The 20,653-nt window shown below is 50.1% G+C and overlaps 1 protein-coding gene across 3 annotated transcripts in view; it reads left to right on the top strand.

The window, feature by feature from the left end:
• The window catches only part of SLIT1 (slit guidance ligand 1), a 168,582-nt gene that overhangs the window by 31,059 nt on the left and 116,870 nt on the right, over nt 1-20,653 (top strand). The window lies entirely within an intron of this gene.

Genomic DNA, 20,653 nt, shown 5'->3' with positions numbered 1-20,653 from the left:
AGTTTGAGCCCTAAATCTGTCTCCCAACAATTTACGTTTTTCTTAGCTTTGCTTTCTGTAAGCATGTAGAACAACTGTGTACTCTTGTTAGAGTTAAAAAAAAAAAAAAACCCAACCCATTTATTTATTATTTATGCCAGAGAGAGAGTGAGTGTGGGGGGGGGATGGAAGGGGCTTAGGGAGAGGGAGAGAGAATCCCAAGAAGATTCCATACCGAGCTCAGAGCCCAGTCCCACAACCCTGTGATCATGACCTGAGCTGAGACCAGGAGTCAGACACTTAACCAACTGCGCTACCCAGGGGCCCCTCTTGTTAGATTTTTGAAGGACTGTCTGGATTTTGAATTTTGACTTGGGAGGTTTTTGAGTCCTTTTAGTTGTTGCCATTTACAACCTAAAAGACCACTGGTTGGGACCTTCAGCGTGGCCAGCCGAGCACTGTGTGCATGGTAGTGAGCCTGCTGGTCTTGCCTGGAAAAGCTTGTAGGGCAGCGAAGGTGGAGGAAGGGGCAGCAAGTGACTTTGACAGGCCTGAGGCTGTGGGGCTGGGAGGGAGACGGTACTCCAGTACTGCCCGAGTGCTGATAGCATGATTGTGGGTTCCTGGAATCTGGATTCAGCACAACCAGTTCTTTGCACATGTGTCACGATTTCCAGAGCTCTTGATGAACCTAGTGGTCCCCAGATAGCCCCTGTGTCCTTGGACCCGCCTTCAAGTTTTGTCTTGAAGTTGGAGAGGTGAAGTGACCTTCTCAGGGTCAGAATTCAAGTCCCTTTTGGACTCCCCGCTCAGTGCTCTTCATGGTTTCATATTTTACTGAAGAAAAAGTACTTCTGTGCTTTAACAAATTTAAATGACTGGATTTTATGTGTAAAGCCTGACACTAGGAACTCCATTCAAGGAGTGGAAAAGCCACTGAAGAGGACAGGAGTCTGCCTCACTTCTGCTCTTGGCACCCTATGGCGCTGGGAACCAGGGGAGGCAGTGGCCTCTAGAAACATCGGATGTTCTCACACCTGTGACCTGGGGCTGGCTCTCCTGGGGAGGGGGCCAGTCAGCAGCCAACAGAGGGACTTCCAGGAGAAGGGCACTCCTGAGAGAAGGCTTGGTGGTTCTTTGGGGAGTATTTCCAGGCTCTAGAGCCAGAACATTTCCCCAGTCCTACTGCTTTTTCCTTTGAGGCAATGGGTCCCTAACTCTTGGCAGGAGATGTTTCTTATCCAGGAGCATAGCCAGACCTGGTGGAGGGAAACTATTTTCTTTAGCTCTCCTGTTAATATTTCTGGAGCTCGGCTGTAGGGACAAGTGTGGCAGCCCCAAAACTTTAGGGAGGACTCCTGTGCAGTGTCCCTGCTCAGGTCAGGCTGGGACTTGAGTTTAGGGCTGGGCCCAACCTGTTTTAGTGCCACTGGACGCCGCTCCAAGTCAGGCCATCTCAAAAGTGCACGTCCTGGGGGAAATGGTTAAACAGACCCTTTTAGTGATCTGGTTGTTTGTTCCTGGGTTTTTTACCTTTGTTGTTGTGCTGAGGAAGGATGCAGGAGCACCAGGTGCTCAAAGATTTATTTGCTGATATTCTTTGTCACAACTGCACCCTCAATCTATTGACTTGAGCATCTGGCATTGCAAACGTCTCTGGTAACTGTCGCAGTCTGCTTGGTCTGGCCGAGGAACGCTTGGACACTCTGGGCTCTGGAACAGAACCCCCCGCAGGCTGGTGATGGGAAGGGTGGTGGGGAGTTGCGAGGGCACAACCAGCAGACTTACATGTTCCCAGGACAGGAAGTGAAGTATTGCTGGGACCAGGCGGAGAGGTGAAGGGTGTTTCTAGTTTTTTCTGAATATCTCATTATTTTCCTGCTTCTCCCTGCAGACCAGTGTCCTGGGCTTATGGGCAGCATCTCAGTTCCGCCATGACTTTGCTTAGCCCCAGTGCTGACTCCCCTTGTACTTCCTGTGGCCTTGGAGTTAATCCCCGTGTCTCAGGTCCCAACTCCAGATTTCTGGGAAAAGAATCTGATTGGCTCACCTTTGGTCATCAGGTCATTCCTGGGCCAGGGAGGTGGGTTGGGGGTTTGTGGGATCACCTGGTGCTGTCTTACTGGGGAGCCCACTCCTTTAGGAACTGGAGGGGGGCCACATTCCCTTAGGAGGCAGGGCCTGGTGGTTCTGTTGACCTCCCCTCTGCTTTGAGGGATCCGTTGCTAATCCTTCCCACCTGGAGCAAATCATGGGCTTTTAGCAGAGGCCATTATGCTAAGTCAGCATGAAGCAGGTTTGAGAGAGACCAAATGTGTAGGTGAGGTGCTCACAGAGTGGGTCAGATGGCACAGTCCATATTTGGGTTGACTTTGTGTGTGGGGCTGTCAGGGGCTAAAATCTTGGTACTGGCTACTCTTCAGGAATATTTCCCCTTTGTTGGGTTGGTCTGTCCATTGTGTTCCATATGTGGAACCTGAGGCCCAGAGATGTGACTTGCCTTGGACCACAGAGTAGTTTGGTGATGGGGCTGGAATTAGATACCAGACCTTCAGGATCTTTCCTGAAATCTCACATTTAGGGATCTAGCCTAAGGAAATAATAAAACATGAGCACAAACATGTTCATTGCAGCATGATTTAGAATTTTGAAATGTAGGATATTTCTTTTTTTTTTTTAAGATTTTATTTATTTATTAGACAGAGAGAGAGATAGTATGAGCATGGAGGAGAGGGAGAGGGAGAAAGCAGGCTCTCTGCTTAGGGAGGCTGATATAGGGTTCAATCCCGGCACCCTGAGTTCAAGACCTGAGCTGAAGGCAGACACATAACTGACTGAGCCAGGTGCCCTGAAATGTAGAATATTCCTTTATTGAAATATAGAATACTGAATATTGAAATGTATGTTCAGTGTTGGGGCAACAGTTCAGTAAATTATGATATAGCTGCTTGAGGAAATATTTATATCACCATCAAATGTGGTCTTTATGGAGGATGTAGAGTATTGTAGACAAATGTTTGCATTACCAAAAACCAGGATGCAAAACTGTACTGATGATAAAATTACTAAATAAATCACTGTAAAGAAGGCATGGAAAAAGACCCTAAAATGCCAACAGGGGTTGTCTCTGGGTGACTTATTTCTTTTCTGGTTTTCTCACATGTTCTGTAAGAAGCATGTGTGACTTTTATGGTAGGAGACCTCCCAGCTTTTACAAGTGCTGGAAAGCCTCTGTGGTTGGAGTTAAAATGAGTGCTGGCCATGTGATGTTGGAGGGCTTCCTCCAACCCTGAGGAAACCTGCTTTGCTCTTTTGTCAGATAAAGAGAATTCTGGCTACCTTGCAGGCTGTTGCGGTGATTGGAGAAAGATGTAACCTACTCTTGTGGCAGGTGTAAACTTTGTGGCCAGTGATAGATGCTCAGGGAATGTGGGATGAATCCACGTGAGGACTGGTTTGGCGGTGGCATCATGGTCTTCAAGTTGACCTCGCACTTGAGCGTTTGTCCATCTGTCTGTTTTCGTGTAGAACCATCTCGTCCCATGGCAGGGATCTCTCCCAACAGGTTTAAATGTTTTTTTTTTTTTTTCTCCACAAGAGGCTGTGTTTCATGAGGCACACCTGCAGAGACACACCTAGGGGTTGTGGAGCGGGGGTGGTGTGCTTTCCTGCAGCCACGGGGCTGGTGGGGGGGGGGGTGACCTGGGACCGGCGTCACTCAGGCCCAGGAACTGCCAAAGGGAATGTGCCTTTTGTACTCTCGGGTACTTTCCTGGGCAAGCATGGAGCTGGTAGGTGATGTTGCCCTGAAATGTTTCTTAGGGCCCTGGAGTCACTTGTGTGCTCTTTGCTTTCTTGGGGAGGCCCCCCCTTAAGGGTGGGCCCTGAGTTCCCGCTCAGCACCCTCACTCCCTGACCTCTTTAGAAGAGAGCACCCACCTACCCCTTGTCTGCGGGTAGAGGGAGTCGAAGCCCCTGCAGAAGTGTGCCTATCCTGTGACATCTTCTTGCTGCCTGGGTCTCCCAGGACTGTCATGAAAGGTCTCAGGAACCACAGTTGTTACAGTAACTGTTAGGACAAATGGAAGGTCATTCTGTTCCAGGCTCATGGTGGGGGGAGGGGGCGGGGGGAGGGGGACAATCTTCAAACATGATCTGATTTCGTCATCCGAACATCTCTGTGGTCAGCATTTCCCTCATTTGACAGATGCAGACATGTGAGCTCAGAGGGTTGGAGACATGCCCAGGGTGCTGAGTCAATTTCAAACCCTGGTCTCTCGGATGCTAAAGCTCATCCTTCCCTACTGGTCATCCACCCCCCCTTTTCCATCCACCATCTCCTTACCACACATCCACTTCCTGTTCTTGTCTACTGACTCACCTACCCACCCACCTACCTATCCTCCAACCCCATCAATCTGTCACATACCCACCCCCCGCTCATCTGCACTCCTACTTACCTATCTACCAATTCACCAGTCAACCCATCCATCTGCCCATCTATCTCTATTCCCTCTACTATCCCTCCTTCCACCCATTCTTCCATCGAACACACTCCCACCCCCCTACTCCATCTGCTTTCCCATCGATTCTCCCACTCGCTTACCCACAACCATCACCATCCCCAGCCAGCGCTCCACCCATTCAACTTCTATGGACCCATGGACCAATCAATCTACCTATAATCCTATGCATCCCCTGCCCCCGCCCACCCATTCATTTAATGGTTACTCAGGCCCTCCTGTGGGCCAGGCGCTGTTCTAGGTGCTGAGAACACACGGACGGGGCTGTGTAGGGCAGAGGGCAGGCGCTGTCTCTCCGGGAGGGGAGGGTTATCATCAGCGCTTTCTTAGAGCGAGGTGGAGATCGGCTTGTGTCTGACCAGCAGCAGGACGCAGTGGGTGGGGCGGACTCTCCCCTGGGTGGATTGCTGTCCCCTGCGGGGGCGGCTCCACTCTGGGGGCAGGTGGCCTGGGTTTGGGGTGTGCTTCATTCCCTGACAGTCGATCACAGGAGAATATGGAGATGTTTTGTGGATGTGTACAGGGCTCAGGCACGCTTGAACCTCAGGCCTCCTCTTATATCAGCAAAACCCAGTCTTCACGCGCGTTTGGGATGGAGAACAGTGAGGGTCAGACTCTGTGCCTCTGTCCTTCTGGATGTGGGGCGGGGTCTATGCGTGCCTTGCACTCCCTCCTCTCACTGGCTGCCTTCCCTTCCTCGTCCAGAAGCCACTTTCGGCAGCCCAGTTCCTCTGGGTTTCTTTTTAGCCTTGAAACCAATATGCATCCGGACAAGATCAACCTTTTGTGTCTCTGCTGGACCTGGAAGGGGTGGAGGTGGGTGATTAAGGGCAGCCCAGGGCACTTCTTTCCCCTTATTTATATCCCTGCTGTAAGGAGGAGCAGGATAGCTCATTAACAGGGCCCTGGTGTCTGGAGAGGCGTGGAGGTGATTTCCTGCAGGAGTCCTGTTGAAGAATGCCTGACCCCTCCGACCCCGTCTGGAGCTGGGTTTAATTAAACTGTCAGCACTGGTCAGAAGAACAAAGACTCCCTTCCAGTCCTGGTCCCCAGCCCCCATCGGAGGCGGGAGGGCATTCTCTGCTGAAATGAAGAGCTGTTAAAAATGGATCTGTCTTGCCTCTGAGGGAAATTACCCGAAGCAGGAAGGTGACCTCGCTGTTGTGACATGTCCACTCCAGGCGGCATGTCTGTGGAAAACTGAGCAAGCCATGCTGCCCAGGACCCTAGTTGCGGGATAAGGAGGGCTCCAGGGGCTGTCCCTCACGGGCTGGGGCCTCCTTCCTGCCAGAACCCCTGCCGTAAGGTGCTGTCCCTTACTCTCTAGGCTTCACAGTCCCCAGGAAGGACCTTCACGAGCTTTGTCTCATGAGATAGTAAGTCTGTGAGGTGATTCTGGCATTAGCGATGGATAGAAACTTCCTTGGTTAGACAGTTTGGGAAGTTCTGGGTCAAATAGGGCTCTTTGTAGAGGAACTGTTCAGCCTCTCTAACCTGCTGTGTGCCTTATGAAGCTCACGTATGGGGGTGGGGGTGGGGGGGGCGTGTCGTTGCCCAAACAAGATCTTACGAGCCTGTGGAGCTCTGACAGTGAGGGGCAAGACCAGCTCAAACCTAGGGCCTTCTGACCCCAAACCCGTGCCCCTACCTCTCCCCGTTAGTGCTCTAATTAGTGCGAATGAGAGTTGTCTAGGGGAGTTTATTAAAATACAGGTTATCTTCAGAGACCCTGAGTTAGTTGCTTTGGAAGGGCCCAAGAATCTGCATTCTTATCAAGCCCCTCTTTATCTGGTTCACACTTAGAGCAGCCTTGCTCTCGGCACACTTTGAAGAGCCTTAGGTAGACTTAGGGCTTCCTCTACGGTCAGAGCCCCCTTTTGCCCCTGCCCCGCTGGGTTCTGCTGGGGGCAGGGGCATTCTAACAAAGGCCCTCCCGAGGGCAGACGCTTTGCCTCCCGCAGCCACACGGAGAACAATTTGGGGATTATGAGTTAGCAATTATGGAGCACTCTGAATTCTCAAAGTGCTTTCCAATCATTAAATCTGTGCCTGCTGTCAAGACTCAAGTGAAAAAGGCAAGCGTCCCACTGGGCTGGCCGGGAGCCTCTGCAGAAGAGGGCAGCCAGCCCGAGACTGACGTTCTGAGTGCCAGAGAGGGCTGATGCGCCCAGCATGGTTTAATGTCCTAAATGCAGAGCTGGCCCCTGGCTCTGACCCCGCAGCTTCAGAACCACACAGGCCTTCACAAACACACACAGCCAGGGCCTAGAGGAGGGCTTGAGGGAAGAGCCGCCGATGGGTCAGACCCCAGGAGAATGCCCCGTGAAGACAGAGTGCTCTGCTGGGGACATTTTCCGGGGGCTCAAAGGAATGAAAGGCCCTCTCTTACAGCATTTACAAAAATCATCATGGAACGAATTGAATCCATAAGCATCAAGAAGATTCTGAACAGAGAAGAGTGCACACAGGACGGGGCTATTGTGAATAACTTTTAGGAGAGTGAGGACTGTTTTTAAGCCATTTCAGAAATTATATAAATAATTTTGCCATGCCAATAAAGAAAGATATGTTTTTTAAATTAAATAAGATATTTAAAAATACTTGAGCTATCATTCAAATTTTTTTTTAAAGATTTTATTTATTTATTTGACAGAGAGAGATCACAAATAGGCAGGGAGGCAGGCAGAGAGAGGAGGAAGTAGGCTCCACGCTGAGCAGAGAGTCCGACGCAGGGCTCGATCCCAGGACTCTGGAATCATGACCTGAGCCGAAGGCAGAGGCTTTAACCCACTGATCCACCCAGGCGCCCCTCATTCAAATATTCTTTAAAATTAGTTTAATATCAAAGCAATATATAACTGTTACAATAACAGTAATTGCCATTTGTTAAGCTTTTGCGCACCGAACACTTTTTGTGAATTTTCTCATTTTAATTGTCAAAGTCCTATGCAAATATTATCCTGTTTTACAGTGGGGAGAACTGAGGTACAGAGAGGTGAAGTAATGGATTGTGTAGCTATTGTTGGCGGATCCAGGCTTTGAATGTGGGCCACGCTTTAACCCTCGATGCTATCCTGCCTTTCGGGATAGGAAACAGAGAAATAGGAAGAGGAAAGAGATTGCTCAGGAGTCTTTTGGGGAGGCAAGAAGTTCTGAGTTGGGCGCCCGGGTGTCAGTCGGTTAAATGTCTGACTTGAGTTCAGGTCATGATCTCAGGGTCCTGGCTGGGATCCAGTCCCCTGTGGGGCTTCCTGCTCAGTGGGGAGTCTGCTTCTCTCTCTGCTTCTCCCCCTGCTTGTGCTGTCTCTCTCTCTCTCTCAGATAAAATCTTAAAAAAAAAAAGGTTTTGACTCTGGTGTTGAAGGCTGTGGAAGACACGGGTGGGTGGAGAGGATGGAGTTGGCCTATGAGCAGGGACCACAATCTAGAGTGTTGTGTGGATCTCAGCAGAAGGCAGTGTAGACGGTCTCTGTTTTCTAGAGTGAAGAGTCTGGAAAGGGTGATAGAGGGGGCCACAGAGGGTTCTTATGAGCAGAGCAACTGAGTAGAGAGTAAATATGATCTTTCCTCAACACCCCATTGTCTCAATGAAGGCCCCCCCTCCCCTCCCAGTCTCTGTTCCTGAGACGCGAGGCACAGATGGGCCTCCATCCCTTCCTTGGCTTTCCTGAAATGCCACCTCCCGGTCACAGCTCCTCTCGTCCCCCCTCCCCAGGCAGAACTGATTCTTGGCTCTTCAGAGCTTTCTATTTTGTTCCTTTATAACTTGTGTGTGTGTGTGTGTGTGTGTGTGTGTGTGTTAAAATAAACATAAACTAATACTTGCCGTTTTAACCATGTCTAAGTGCGCGGTTCAGTGACATTAACGATACGCTCCTGTGTTGGGAGTCGGTGCTGTCTGTGCCCCCCGCTTCCTCGTCATCCCCAGCCCGCTGAACAGTAACTCCCCTTTCCTGGCCCTCCGCCAGCCCTCGTCACCTCTCTTTTACTTTCTGTCTCCACACATGTGCGTCTCCTGAGTTCGTCATGCATGTGGAAGCAGACGACATTTGCCCTCTGGGGGTGGCTTACTCACCCAGCCTGATGTTCTCGGGGATGAAGGCCTGCCTGTCCTCGCTACCCCAGCACATGTGGCTTTAGCGGGGCCGGCAAGCCGTGTCTTTCTGGTGGCAGACATTGTCCCAAAGGCTATGGGAGGAGAATGAATGGCTTCTGCTCTTTATAGGGGGCCCAGGACTTCCATGCTCTCTTCTCTGATCCCGGGGCCCGTGGTTTCACACTTGTGTGTCGTGTGTCAGCTTCATGGATTTGATAGACTCAGTCCTTGCTGGCCGATCTCTGTTCTACTTGACCAGTGGTTGACCTTGACCTGTGGCCCAGAAATATGAAGCCAGTTGATCAAGGGCCTAGTGATGGTTTGTAGGAGAAGTGAATTCTACTGAGGGTGGGCTGGGTGGAGTCTCTGGAGAAGCAGGCAGGCGTATCCCTCTGCTTGAAATGGGGCGTGGAGAGTAGTTAAAGGGAGCCCCTGTTTCTGAGAGGCCATGAGAACTCGAGGGCAGAGGGAACCAAGGATGAGGTGGAGATGGACGCAAGTCAGCAAGAAACTGTCCCCAGGTGATGCCTGGCAGGGCTTGACTGACTCCATTTTTTGTTAGGTTGGGCCAGACAGACCCTTGCATGAGCTGCCGAGACCTTCCCCTCCATGGAACTCTGTGGCTTCGGTGATTCTGTTTACTACTTGGGATTCTAGCCAGCTGCCCACAGGGCTTGAGAAGCTCAGAGAAGAAACCCTGGGGTTCCTCAAGCTCTTTGCCGTGTGTGCAGTCAGGCCAAATGAGCTAACTCAATTATATTTTCTTTGATTTTTGGTTGGAATCATATATCAGTTTGGAGTAACACTGGCCATCTTTTGCTAAAAAGAAGATCCGACTGGCAGTTGATTAATTGGCTCTTGAGTAATAATAAAAATATGGAAAGATAGGGGTGCCTGGGTGGCTCAGTGGGTTAGACCCTCTTCCTTTGGCTCAGGTCATGATCTCAGTGTCCTGGGATCGAGCCCCACATCGGGCTCTCTGCTCAGTGGGAAGCCTGCTTCCTCCTCTCTCCCTCTGCCTGCCTCTCTGCCTGCTTGTGATCTGTCTGTCAAATAATAAATAAAATCTTAAAAAAATATGGAAAGAGATATTATTATTAAAGATATTTTATTACTATTATTTTTTATTACTATTATTTTTTAAAGATATTTTAATGGCCCAGACATTTCAAATGTTTGCGGGGTTGTGAAGTAGAAGTAGCAAAAGGCATTCTTTTGGCAAATGGCTGGGAACCATTGGCTTATACGTTTGGACCTATTCCTACGCCCCACGCCCCCCCACCCCATGCTGAAGGGCAAGGAGCCCCTGGTTGTTCTTCTCCGTGGTCAGTGTGGCTTTGGCCCCAGTATTGATACGAAGCTTCTTGGCAGAGTTTCAGTCTTTGTCCCAGGACAGCTCTGGGTCTCTTGCTCTTGGTGGAGAGTGGGGTAGGTGGTGCAGGGTCAGTAAAGGAGAGGCAGGGAGCTGATAAACCCATCCTAAATCTTTCCCAAATCTCTGGCTCAGTTCCCCATAATTCTGTGGGTTCCAGAGCTTTGCTGAAGAGATGCAGGCCTCTGCCTGGCCAGTTGTGGGCACTGAGAAGTGAGCCGGCATGAGCAGACCCCGGTGTAGACCCTGGGTGAGAGAGTGGACTCTGGCCGGGGAGGGAGGAGGGTCAGAATTGGTCCTGATGAGAGCCAGTAAAGGTGTGCACTAACCTGAAAGGAAACACTGGTCTTTTATGAAAAGTGGGCATCATGAAATGGACACTGTATATTCTTTTTTATTATTATTATTATTTTTTTATTTTTAAAGATTTTGTTTATTTATTTGACAGACAGAGATCACAAGTAGGCAGAGAGGCAGGCAGAGAGAGAGAGAGGAGGAAGCAGGCTCTCCACGGAGCAGACAGCCCGACGCGGGGCTCAATCCCAGGACCCTGGGATCATGACCTGAGCCGAAGGCAGAGGCTTTAACCCACTGAGCCACCCAGGCGCCCCGACACTGTATATTCTTAGACCACTTAACACTTTGCAAAAAAACTTCTTAGCAAACCTCTTGGAGTTGGTATATGGCATATTTTTTCCACCACTTAAGGAGGCAACTGGAGATTGGCTAACGGTTGCTGGCTCCCTGAGCTGATAAAGAGCACGGGCCCCCTCTTCCCATACTGCCTTGTGGGTTTAATGAAGCTGCAACCACTTTTGCCTTTAAGGACTTTGACTTGCTTTGGGGATTTGTCCTCCCCCTGCAGGGACGTGTGAGGGGACATAGGCACAGCCACAGGCAGCTCTGCTCTCCTGTCTGGATTTGTTTCCTATGCTGCTGGGACAAACTGTCACAAACTCAGTGGCTTTGAACAACACAGATGTGTTATTACACAGCTCTGGAGGTCGGGAATCTGAAACAGGTCTCAATGTGAGGCTAAAGTCAAGGTGTGGGCAGAGTTGTGTTTCTTCTGGAGGCTCGGGGTGAATCTCTTCCTTTTCTTTTCCAGCTTCTAGAGGTCAGGCACTTTCCTTGGCCAGTGGCTGCATCATTCTCTCCAACGACTTCAGCTGCCATGTCTCCCTGTCTCTCTTGAACCTTCTTTCCCTTGTAAGGCCCTTGTGATTACATAGGGTCCACCTGGATAAGCCAGGATAACCTCCCTGTCTCAAGATTTGTAACAATGCCATGTCTGCAAAACCCCTTTTGCCATGTTAGGTCACATTCGGGGGCCTTGGGGGGTATGGACAAGGACAGCTTCGGGTGACATTATTCTGAATACTGCGCTGAGGCTTCCCTTTGGAGGACAGTATCTCTCAGTGACCAGAAGCGTGGCATAGCTCCTCCCTGCCTGGGATTATGGAATCATGGGCACGTACCATCGTAGTTCCAGAAGCTCTCCAGAGAAGTGCACCTCTGGGCAGTCTTCCTGGCCCTTCCAGGTCATGGTTAGGTTCATCAACATTGAGCCCTCTCTTTCCCTCTGATGATCATTTGGTACCGATTAGCTGTGGGACTCTGGGTGAGTTACTTAACCTCTCTGCCTCTATTGCATCATCTGTAAAATGGGGAGGGGGATATTGTGAGAATTAGGGGTGTTTTGCACAGACCACCCAGTTCAAGTGCTGTGAATGCCATCATCACCCAAACCGTCATCCTGCAAGCAATGGAGGGGGTGGGCACGCATGACCCCTTCAACCATCTTACTTGGATGTAGAGAACGATCTTCTATTCTAGAAGTCTTCTTGGGTTGCTTCAGGCTAGTGGGCTTCTCTGGCTCCCCTTTCCTCATGGCCTCAGCGGGAGGTTCCTGGCTAGGCTCGGTGCGAGTGTCCTGATTGCCTTCTTGCTTGTCTCCTTGGCTCAGAGCAGGGCCTGTTTCCGTTCCAGCACCTGTGCTCTCCATGTGGCCAGAGCTTCCCACCTCCCTCTGTATCTTGTCAAAACTCCCTCTGGGTCTGGCAGGCAGCTTAGCCTGTTGCCTGAGAGTTTTACTCACGCAGCCTCTTCTTTTCTTGGTTTTATAGGCTGAAAATGAGAGTGACTTCATACCAATGGAAGAATTATTTCTACAGCCTCTTTCTCTGAATGCCTTCCCCAGGAGCTCAGCTAACGGAGAGTGCTTTAGTAGATGAACTTGGCATGACTATCAACACGAATGATAATTCATGATGTTTAAATCTGTGATCTGTGATAGCACAGGATTGAGGAGGGAAATGCTGGATACTGTTCAGTACCGTTTTCGTGATTTCTTAACCGGTGGTGATCTCTGCTTCATCGGCTCTTAACTTCCCTAACGTCGAGCCTCTTAGCATCAGCTGTTTGCCCAAGAACACACACGTGGCTTTGTTACTTTGGGATGTGAGGCCATCTTAGCCCCAGAAGTCCACAGGGGCCGTAGAGGTTGTCACATGCGAATGAAGGGCCGGATATTCCAGAAGTCTCCTCAGTTTTCACTGACGTATCTGTAGCTCGGTTCTGCTTCATTAAATTCAGGCTCTCATCTGCCCTTCCCAGTTCTAGTCTGTCCCGTCTTTTGTCAAATGTGGCTTAAAACAAAAAACAAAAAACCCACCAAAAAACTGTGACTAAAATCACATCATATAAGTTTTGCCAACTTTACCATGTTTACGTGTACAGCTCCGCAGTGGTAATTGTGTTTATACTGTTACGATGGGGAGCTCTGGAACTTTGGCATCCTGCGGGTCTGTACCCATTAGCCAAGTCCTCCATGCCCCTCCCCCCAGCCCCCCGCAAGCACCATTCTGCTTTCTGTCTATGGATGTGACCACTCTGGAGGTCTCACGGGCACGGACTCGTGCGATGTCCATCTTTCTGTGACTGGCTCATTTCGCTCAGCATCATGTCCTCAGGGCTCATCCATGCTCCCGTGTGCGACAGGATTTCTGATTTTTGGGGCTGAAAGGTGTTCTGTCTCGTGTATCCACTCGTGTGTTGATGGACATTTTAGTTGTTTCCAGCCTTAGCCATTGTGAATAGAACTGCGGTGAACACGGGTGCACAGATATCTCAAGATCCCGCTTTCCATTCTTTCGAGTATATTCCAGGAGTGGGATTGCTGGATCCTCTGGTAGTTCTGTTGTCAATTTTTTGAGGGGCAGATGCTGTTTTCTATAGAGATTTCACCAGTTTGCCAACACTTGTTATTTTCTGGTTTTTGTTTTTTTGTTTTTTGGGGGGGTTTTGATAGTTGCCATTCTAGTGGGTGTGAGACAATAGATCATTGTGGGTTTGATTTGCATTCCCCTGATGATTAATGATGTCGAGTATCTTTCCGTATGCTTGCTGGCCACATGTATATCATTGTTGGAGAAATGTCTTTGTATGTTCTGGGTATTTTCGTCAGATGTATGGATTGCAAATGTTTTTTCCCATTCCATGCATTTTCTTTTTGCTCAGTTGATTGTGTCCTTACAGGCACAGAAATTTTTGATGTAGTCCCACATTTCTGTTTTTGTTTTTCTTGTCTGTGCTTTTGGTGTTCTGTTGAAGAAATTGCCACGTACAATTTTGTGAAGCATTTCTCCTGTTTTTTTTTTTTTCCCCGCCCTAGGAGTTTTAGGTCTTACATTTAAGTCTTCAATCCATTAAAAAAAAAAATACTTTATTTATTTGAGAGAGAGTGAGGGAGAGAGAGCACAAGCAGGGTAAGGGCAGAGAAAGGGGGAGAAGCACACTCCCCGCTGAGCAGAGAGCCTGATGCAGGACTTGATCCCAGGACCCCAGGACCATGATCTGAGCAGAAGGCAGATCCTTAACCATCTGAGCCACCCAGCCACCCCAGTCTTTGATCCATTTTGAGTTAATTTTTATATATGGTGAAAGATAAGGGCCTGACTTCATTCTTTTGTGTGTGGCCATCCAGTTTTCTGAGTACGATTTGATGAAGAGACTGTCCTTTCACCATTGGATGGTCTTGGCACCCTTGTTGAAGATCATTTGACCATACAAGTGAGGGTGTATTTCTGGGCTCTCCATTCTATTCCTTTGGTCTATTTGTCTGTCTTTATGCTAATACCACACCATTTGATCACTATGGCTTTATAATATGCTTTGAAATCAGGAAGTAAGAGTCCTTCAACTTTGTTCTTTTTCAAAATCACTCGGGGTCCAGTGATGGCTTTTTACTTGGAAGCACAAGGGACCTGTCACAACAGAAAAGAGGCTACAGAAACTTAGATCTCTGGATTCAAACGGGACAAAAGTCATTTGCTCCAGCCTCCACTTAAACACTTCAGTGATGGGGTGCTCACAAGACAGTGAGTCTTGTGGCGAGTAGCTCTGATGATTAGGAATTCTCACACTAACCTTGACTTGTTTTCCTGGCATGTTCACCCAGTGACCTTGGTGTTGCTCTCTAGAGTTCTACTCAGAGCAGGGATGTAGGTTTATCTTCATTATCTTCAAGGGACCGTGCAAGACTTGCATGAGAGGCTCTAGGGCTGAAGCTATCTTTAAGTGACAGTCTGTTATATAGAATCTTTCTAAAGTTCAGGGTGATTCTCAGAATCTTTGTTGGCCTCCTCGTTCTAACCCATTTTTCTCTCCTAAGACCTCCTCGTCTTCCTGGTCCTGTTTGAACTGGTCTGTTGGGTGGGCTACTCAGCAGCTCCCTTGAGAAGTTTAGGACCTTAGATGCTGGAAGCAGACATAATTTAACAAAGTAGGATCCTTTAGGGAGGGCGTAATTTCCCCGTCTTCCTCTCAGGAAGCCAGCCCTTACCAGACCTTCCTGTCTGTAATCAGGGTTTCTTGGCATAGACCAGTAAGGAGGTGGGGGTACCAGAGGGCCGGAGAGAGAGTAGTCTGAGGGGGCCTGGGGACTTCTTGGCAGGGTGTGACAGAAACGAGCATTGGATTGAGAGCCAGGACGCTTGTGTTCTAGATCTGGGTCTGTCCCCCTCTGGCTGTGACACCTTGGACAAGTCATCAGCATCTCTGCACACTGCTGTTTGTCATGTTTATTAATGGACTGAGTGAGCACACAGAAGGGATGTTCAGCAGATGTGCTGGTGGCGCAAAACAGCAAAGGGACAAGCGTTGTAGCCAAGGCGACAGAAGACTGGAAAAAGAACTCTATGAACGGGGCTGGAATCAATGAGGTGCAATTAAATACTGAGAAATATGAAGACAACTTTGAAAGCGCTAAAAGGGGGAGACCTGGTTTGGGAGCACTTGTTAGGAAAAGGGCCTGTGACTTTAAGATGAGGATGAGCTGAGTGTGGGAAGGTGGCTGTACGAGGGAATGTGGTCACAGGCTGAATTAATGGAGGCAAGGTGTCCTCTCTGGGGGAGGGGATAGACCTGTTCTAGTCTGTGCTGATGCGCACCTGTGGAGAATGGGACCCGTACTGGAATCTGGGTTGTGTTATGGGCAGCTGCAGGGAGAACACCACATGTGTTCTGGACAAGGTTGGCTAACACTGGGAGCCTCTGGAAAACATTTCACAGGAGATGTAGTCAAGCAGCCTGAGGCTATTTGGTGTGAAGAAAACAAATGTAGAGGAACTCAGAGCAATTTTCTAATCTATCTGGGCTGTCCTGAGAACAAGGGAGCTGACTGGTTGCAGAAGCAGAAGTGGGTCCAGTGGGTGGAAGGCGGGCAAGTGGATTTTGTTCTGGGCGAGGCAGGCTTGTCAAGAGCTGGCTGCAGATGACTGGGCGACTCTGCTTTCTGCCTCATCCCTGGAAGAGTTTGAGGGAGAGTGGAATTGGCCTCTGCTAGGACCATGTGCCCAAGATGCCGTGAGCCTGGGTTTTGCAGTCGTGGTGGCTTGTGGATCTAGGGCCCTCGAACCAGCTTCACGGGGGTGGCCAGTGAGCGGGGGAGTGGCTGGCTCCAAGGGGCGCTTGGACGGGAGATCTGCTCGCAGACACGAAACTGGCCAGCGGCGGAGGCCTGGGAGTCTCCTAGCCTGAGCCTCGGTGCTGGAGGCCATCCTTCGCAGCAAAGGGTTTCCAGCGAATTCCGTAACAGAATATTTACCAGACCTCGGGTTCTAGCTGGCCCATATGTTGTAGTCAGTCCTGGCACAATACCTTTACCGCTTTGGAAACGGTATTGCCCTGGGAGAAGTCACAGAAAGGTTGCCCTCAGGAAGAGTCTGGTCCTGGAGGTGCTCAGAGGAGCCACACTCCTGGTCCCCTCTGCCCAGCCAGATGAGCAGTGACTCATTCCCCCCTTTGAAGTCGGTGTGCTATCTCCAGAGCCCTGGTGTTTGCACCCTCTGCTCCTTCAACAAAGGCCCTTCTGTCAGCAGATCTCAGGGGCCAAGCAGGGAAGGGTCAGAAAAGGACGGTATTGACTGAATACCAATAAGGAGGGGAAGTGTGTTCATGGAGGATGAGGGGCGCCAGGCAACTGGGGGCAGGGGGTGGGGTGGGGGGCTTGTGCTGTGCAAACAGAGCCAGAATGCCCTTTGGTGGGTTTGTTTTACTCAAGGCCCTGGGGCAGGGGTGGCGGGGGAGGGGAGGGGAGCGAGGGAGGAAACAGTTCTCGATGCTCAGCCCCGGGGTGGGGAGGGGCCGGCCCGAGCGCCTCAGGCTAACAAAGAGGCAGTGTGGGCTGGTGACAGTTAGGGGAAAACACGGGGCAACTAATGGGGTAGTAATGGCTGGGGAGGAACCTGGGAAAAGCTGGTACAAGGAGAGCTGGCCCATAAATTCTGGTGGCGTGACATCCCCCTTGGCAGGGGGACAGGGACCACTCTTTCCCCTCCCCAGTGCCAACGCCAGAGATGTTCCTGCTCCCAGGGAGGAGGCCATAGTGAGGGATGGCTGGGAGGGGCCCAGCGAGCTGGGGTTTCATGGCCCAAGGGGGCCTTGGGAAAGGATGGACAGGAAGGGAAGAGCATTCCCTGCGGAAGCCCAGGCCCCAGGCCCCAGGCTGAGGGCCAGAAAGGAGTGCAAAGAAGAGAGGTCCGACAGCCACCTCTCCATGCGTGGTAGAGGGCGATGCACCCAGCTGAGGCTCCGCCCCGTATTGGTGCCACCCCAGGGCACCCACTTTGTGGGTCCCCAGGCAGACCCCCAGGAGTCCCCAGCTGGCCAGGGGGCGCCACAGGCCCTTGTCTTTGGTTGACCTCTGCTGTGGAGGAGGACCCAAGACATCAGGGCCCTAGTTGACCAGCCCCATAACTCTGCCCGTCATTTCTAGAAGAATCTTTTGGATGCGTCAGCTCTCAAGGGGGCTTTTGGAGGAAGCCATTTAGCAGTTGGTATTTGGACTTTTAGGGTCTCCCTGAGGTTCCCCCAAACAACCAGGGCCATCCCGGAGTCCTGAATGGTGGCTCGCTGGTGGAGGTTTTAGTTCTTCGTCCGTCACACAGCAACCAGTTTGCAATCACATTAATATTCTTTTACTAGAAAACAAAACTTTTTAGCAAGCAAACCAACTTTTTATCTATTTGTTTGGATGTGTGACCAGCTCTGCTCTTCATAACACTTAGGAAATGTAGAAGAAAGAAGAGAGGGCCCTGGGTGGGGGGTGGGGGGTGGGGGCGTATCTGCCCCAGGTGCGGGTCTGGGGCATTAGTAAAGGGGCATCACGTCGAGAGCCTCCCCTCCTTGGTGCTCGGCTGTGGGTGGGAATCCTTAATGCAAGTCCTGCTCGATGTTTGCAAAGCAGCAACTGGTTCTCGCTCCTGAGTGCTTGGTCTTGCTGCCTGGCTGAGAGGCAACCCTCCTTTTGAGTGTCACTTTGCCCAGCATGGCAGTGGGGATTCTGGGTCTAGCTTTCCTGGATGGATGGATGGATGGATGGATGGATGGATTCATTCACCCAAAAAACTTATTACAAATCTGCTGTGCACTGTGATTTGTTGGGCTCGAGGCATATCAGGGTGAATTATCTATGGTCTAGGGCTTGGCTGGAGCTTGACTGTTGGTTCTGTGTTTGCACATCAGGGCCCTAGTTCACCAGTCCCAAAACTCTGCCCGTGGGCTTAGCTGTGAGAGTTTGATGGTCAGTTTGTAGCCTGGCTTTTTTCCTCTCAGTGCTCATGAAATGGAAAAGAAGGAAAGAAAGAAAGAAAGAAAGAAAGAAAGAAAGAAAGAAAGAAAGAAAGAAAGAAAGAAAGAAAGGTGAAAGAAAACGAATAGAAGTGGAAAATCATATTTCATGGGGACAAATGTACATGCATCAGTTATACCATTGTTCAGACATGAATTTCCCCACATTGTATTGAAATGTCACTACACCTGGGCATTTCCCATTTCCCTTCTTCTAAAGGCAACTGGAAGACACAACCCAGTTTCCTACAATCATCAGCTCCACTGATAGGAAACAAAGGGTAAGAAATCATTGTTGATAGGTACTTACAGTAAACTGTGGAAGCAGAGGCTGGACCTCATTTATCGATGATTTTTAATAGCATCTTTCACAGCCAGCTGGACACAGCACAAGACCTCTGCTGTCCCTGCGGGAAAGCTGTGGTCTTTTGAACATTGACCACAGACTGCAAATGGCTCAGTCCCCCAGGGTTCCCTGCAGGGGTGCGGCCCTTGCTGGTGAGCGCCATCTGTTGATGGCAGGGGTGCACGGGCACTGGTGACCCAGGGCCCCTGTGAGAAGCCCTATGTGGCTTCCATTTGCATGTGTATGTATCCTCTGGCTGCCAAAATAACCAGAGCTGGGGGTCAGACATAACGTGGAAGTTAGGAGTTTGGACTCTGGAATCCAACAGCCCTGTTGCTACCGAACGGAACTGGGCAAATTGCTTCAGCTTGTGTGGACTCCGTTTTCTCCCCTGAGAAAAGGGCATAATAAAGACATCTCAGATTGCTGAGCAGGAATTAAATAAGATGATGCCAAGGGTGGGGTCTGGGATTCTGGCCCACATTCTGCGTGTGGTGAACCACCACGAAACACTGAGCTTGTATTTTCCTTCATAGTTAAGCCCTAGCTCCTTGCCCAGTAGGAAAAGAAGGAAAAGTCACATTTCCATTACCCAGTAATCAGCCTCTTATTATCATTTTATTTTTATTTTTATTTTTAAAAAAATTTATTTATTTATTTATTTATTTATTTGACAGAGATCACAAATAGGCAGAGAGGCAGGGAGAGAGAGAGGGGGGAAAGCAGGCTCCCTGCTGAGCAGAGAGCCCAATGCGGGGCTCGATCCCAGGACCCTGGATCATGACCTGAGCCAAAGGCAGAGGCTTAACCCACTGAGCCACCCAGGCACCCTTATTATCATTTTATACCTAGAATTTGTCAGAGCAAAATTTTCCAAAGGTGTTTTGTTGTTGTTGTCTATTTGTAATTTGCTTTTTTTTTTTTTTTTTCTCCCTAAACAAAGAAAACTGGGCAACCAAAGGTGGCTGAAATTCTGGAAATTCATTCTGGATGGTAAACATGTTGGAGTCTTTCAAGCAGGATGGCAGTGAGCCATGAAAACAGTCCCTCTCTCCAAAATGGTTCTGTTAATCACTAATGTTTCCTGACTGAGCTGTGTGGTAAAGAATTCCCTCTATTATTTAGGAGGAGAAAACCATTATTTTTAAAGAAATAAAATAGAAATGTGATGGTTTTTAATGCTGGCTCTGGGAACGGCAGCTTCACCAGCAAAATGGTTCCTTTTCCTCCTATGAGACTCCGCCGGCGTCCACGTGGCCCAGATGAACGGACGCTGCTCATCATAGCTCATTTAACTCGGAGAGCGTTGGGCGTGGTTGAGGTACAGGCCTGGGCAGGTGCCCGTTTGGGCTCTAACATGGAGGACTAGGCCCTGTTCAATGTGTTCCAGCCCTTGTCCCCGTTGTGAACATTAGCTCACACCCAGGAGGTCCTGGGGTGACATGCGCCCCCCCCATGTGACAGAGGCCACAGCCCCCAGGCATGTCCCAGCATACCCTGAGGACACAGTGTTGCCTCTTTTTCACCAAGAATGTGCCTCCGAGTCTTGAAATTAGGGACTCTTGTGAACATGGGAGCGTCATTCCTTTCTGCTCAGTTCGCAGCCTTGGCAGCCCTACAGGGCGAGCATCCTGCCAGTCAGTGCTCCGCCGGAAGCCCCACAGAGATGGCTGGTTTGTATTTTCATCTGAGGGCAAGATGGGTTTTCTCAGAGCATGGTTTTACTAGTCAGTCCCTAGTCTTTATCACTAATGCGGAATACAGACACCAAGGCTTCAGGCTAGCAAGCCCTAGGGTCCCACCCAGCATGGGTGCCCCCGGGGAGCCCAGGAATTCAGGAGCCCACACGGGGGTCTGGAGTGTCCATCCTCTTCTTGAACCCCACCCAGGGCCTGCTGGGTCAGTTCATGAGGGGTTTTTCTGAAGGGCGGACGAAATAGGATTGCCTAAAGGGAACATCTCTAGAGGAAGACCCATTCCCAAGTCATTGCCGTTGGGGGCCCTTGGGGCGTCTGGGTGGCTCAGTTGTGAAGCGTCTGCCTTCATCTCAGGTCATGATCCCAGGGTCCTGGAACTGAGCCCTGCATCAGGCTCTCTGCTCAGTGGGAAGCCTGCTTCTCTCTCTCCCACTCCCCCTGCAGACGTGCTCTGGATCCCAGGGTCCGGTGAGAGCGGCAGAGGCTGAAGGGGTCTTCAGCTGAAGTAAC

The sequence above is a fragment of the Mustela erminea genome, chromosome 14 (assembly GCF_009829155.1).
Source record: "Mustela erminea isolate mMusErm1 chromosome 14, mMusErm1.Pri, whole genome shotgun sequence".
NCBI classification, from domain to species: domain Eukaryota; kingdom Metazoa; phylum Chordata; class Mammalia; order Carnivora; family Mustelidae; genus Mustela; species Mustela erminea.
This window is presented reverse-complemented; position numbering and strand designations above follow the sequence as displayed.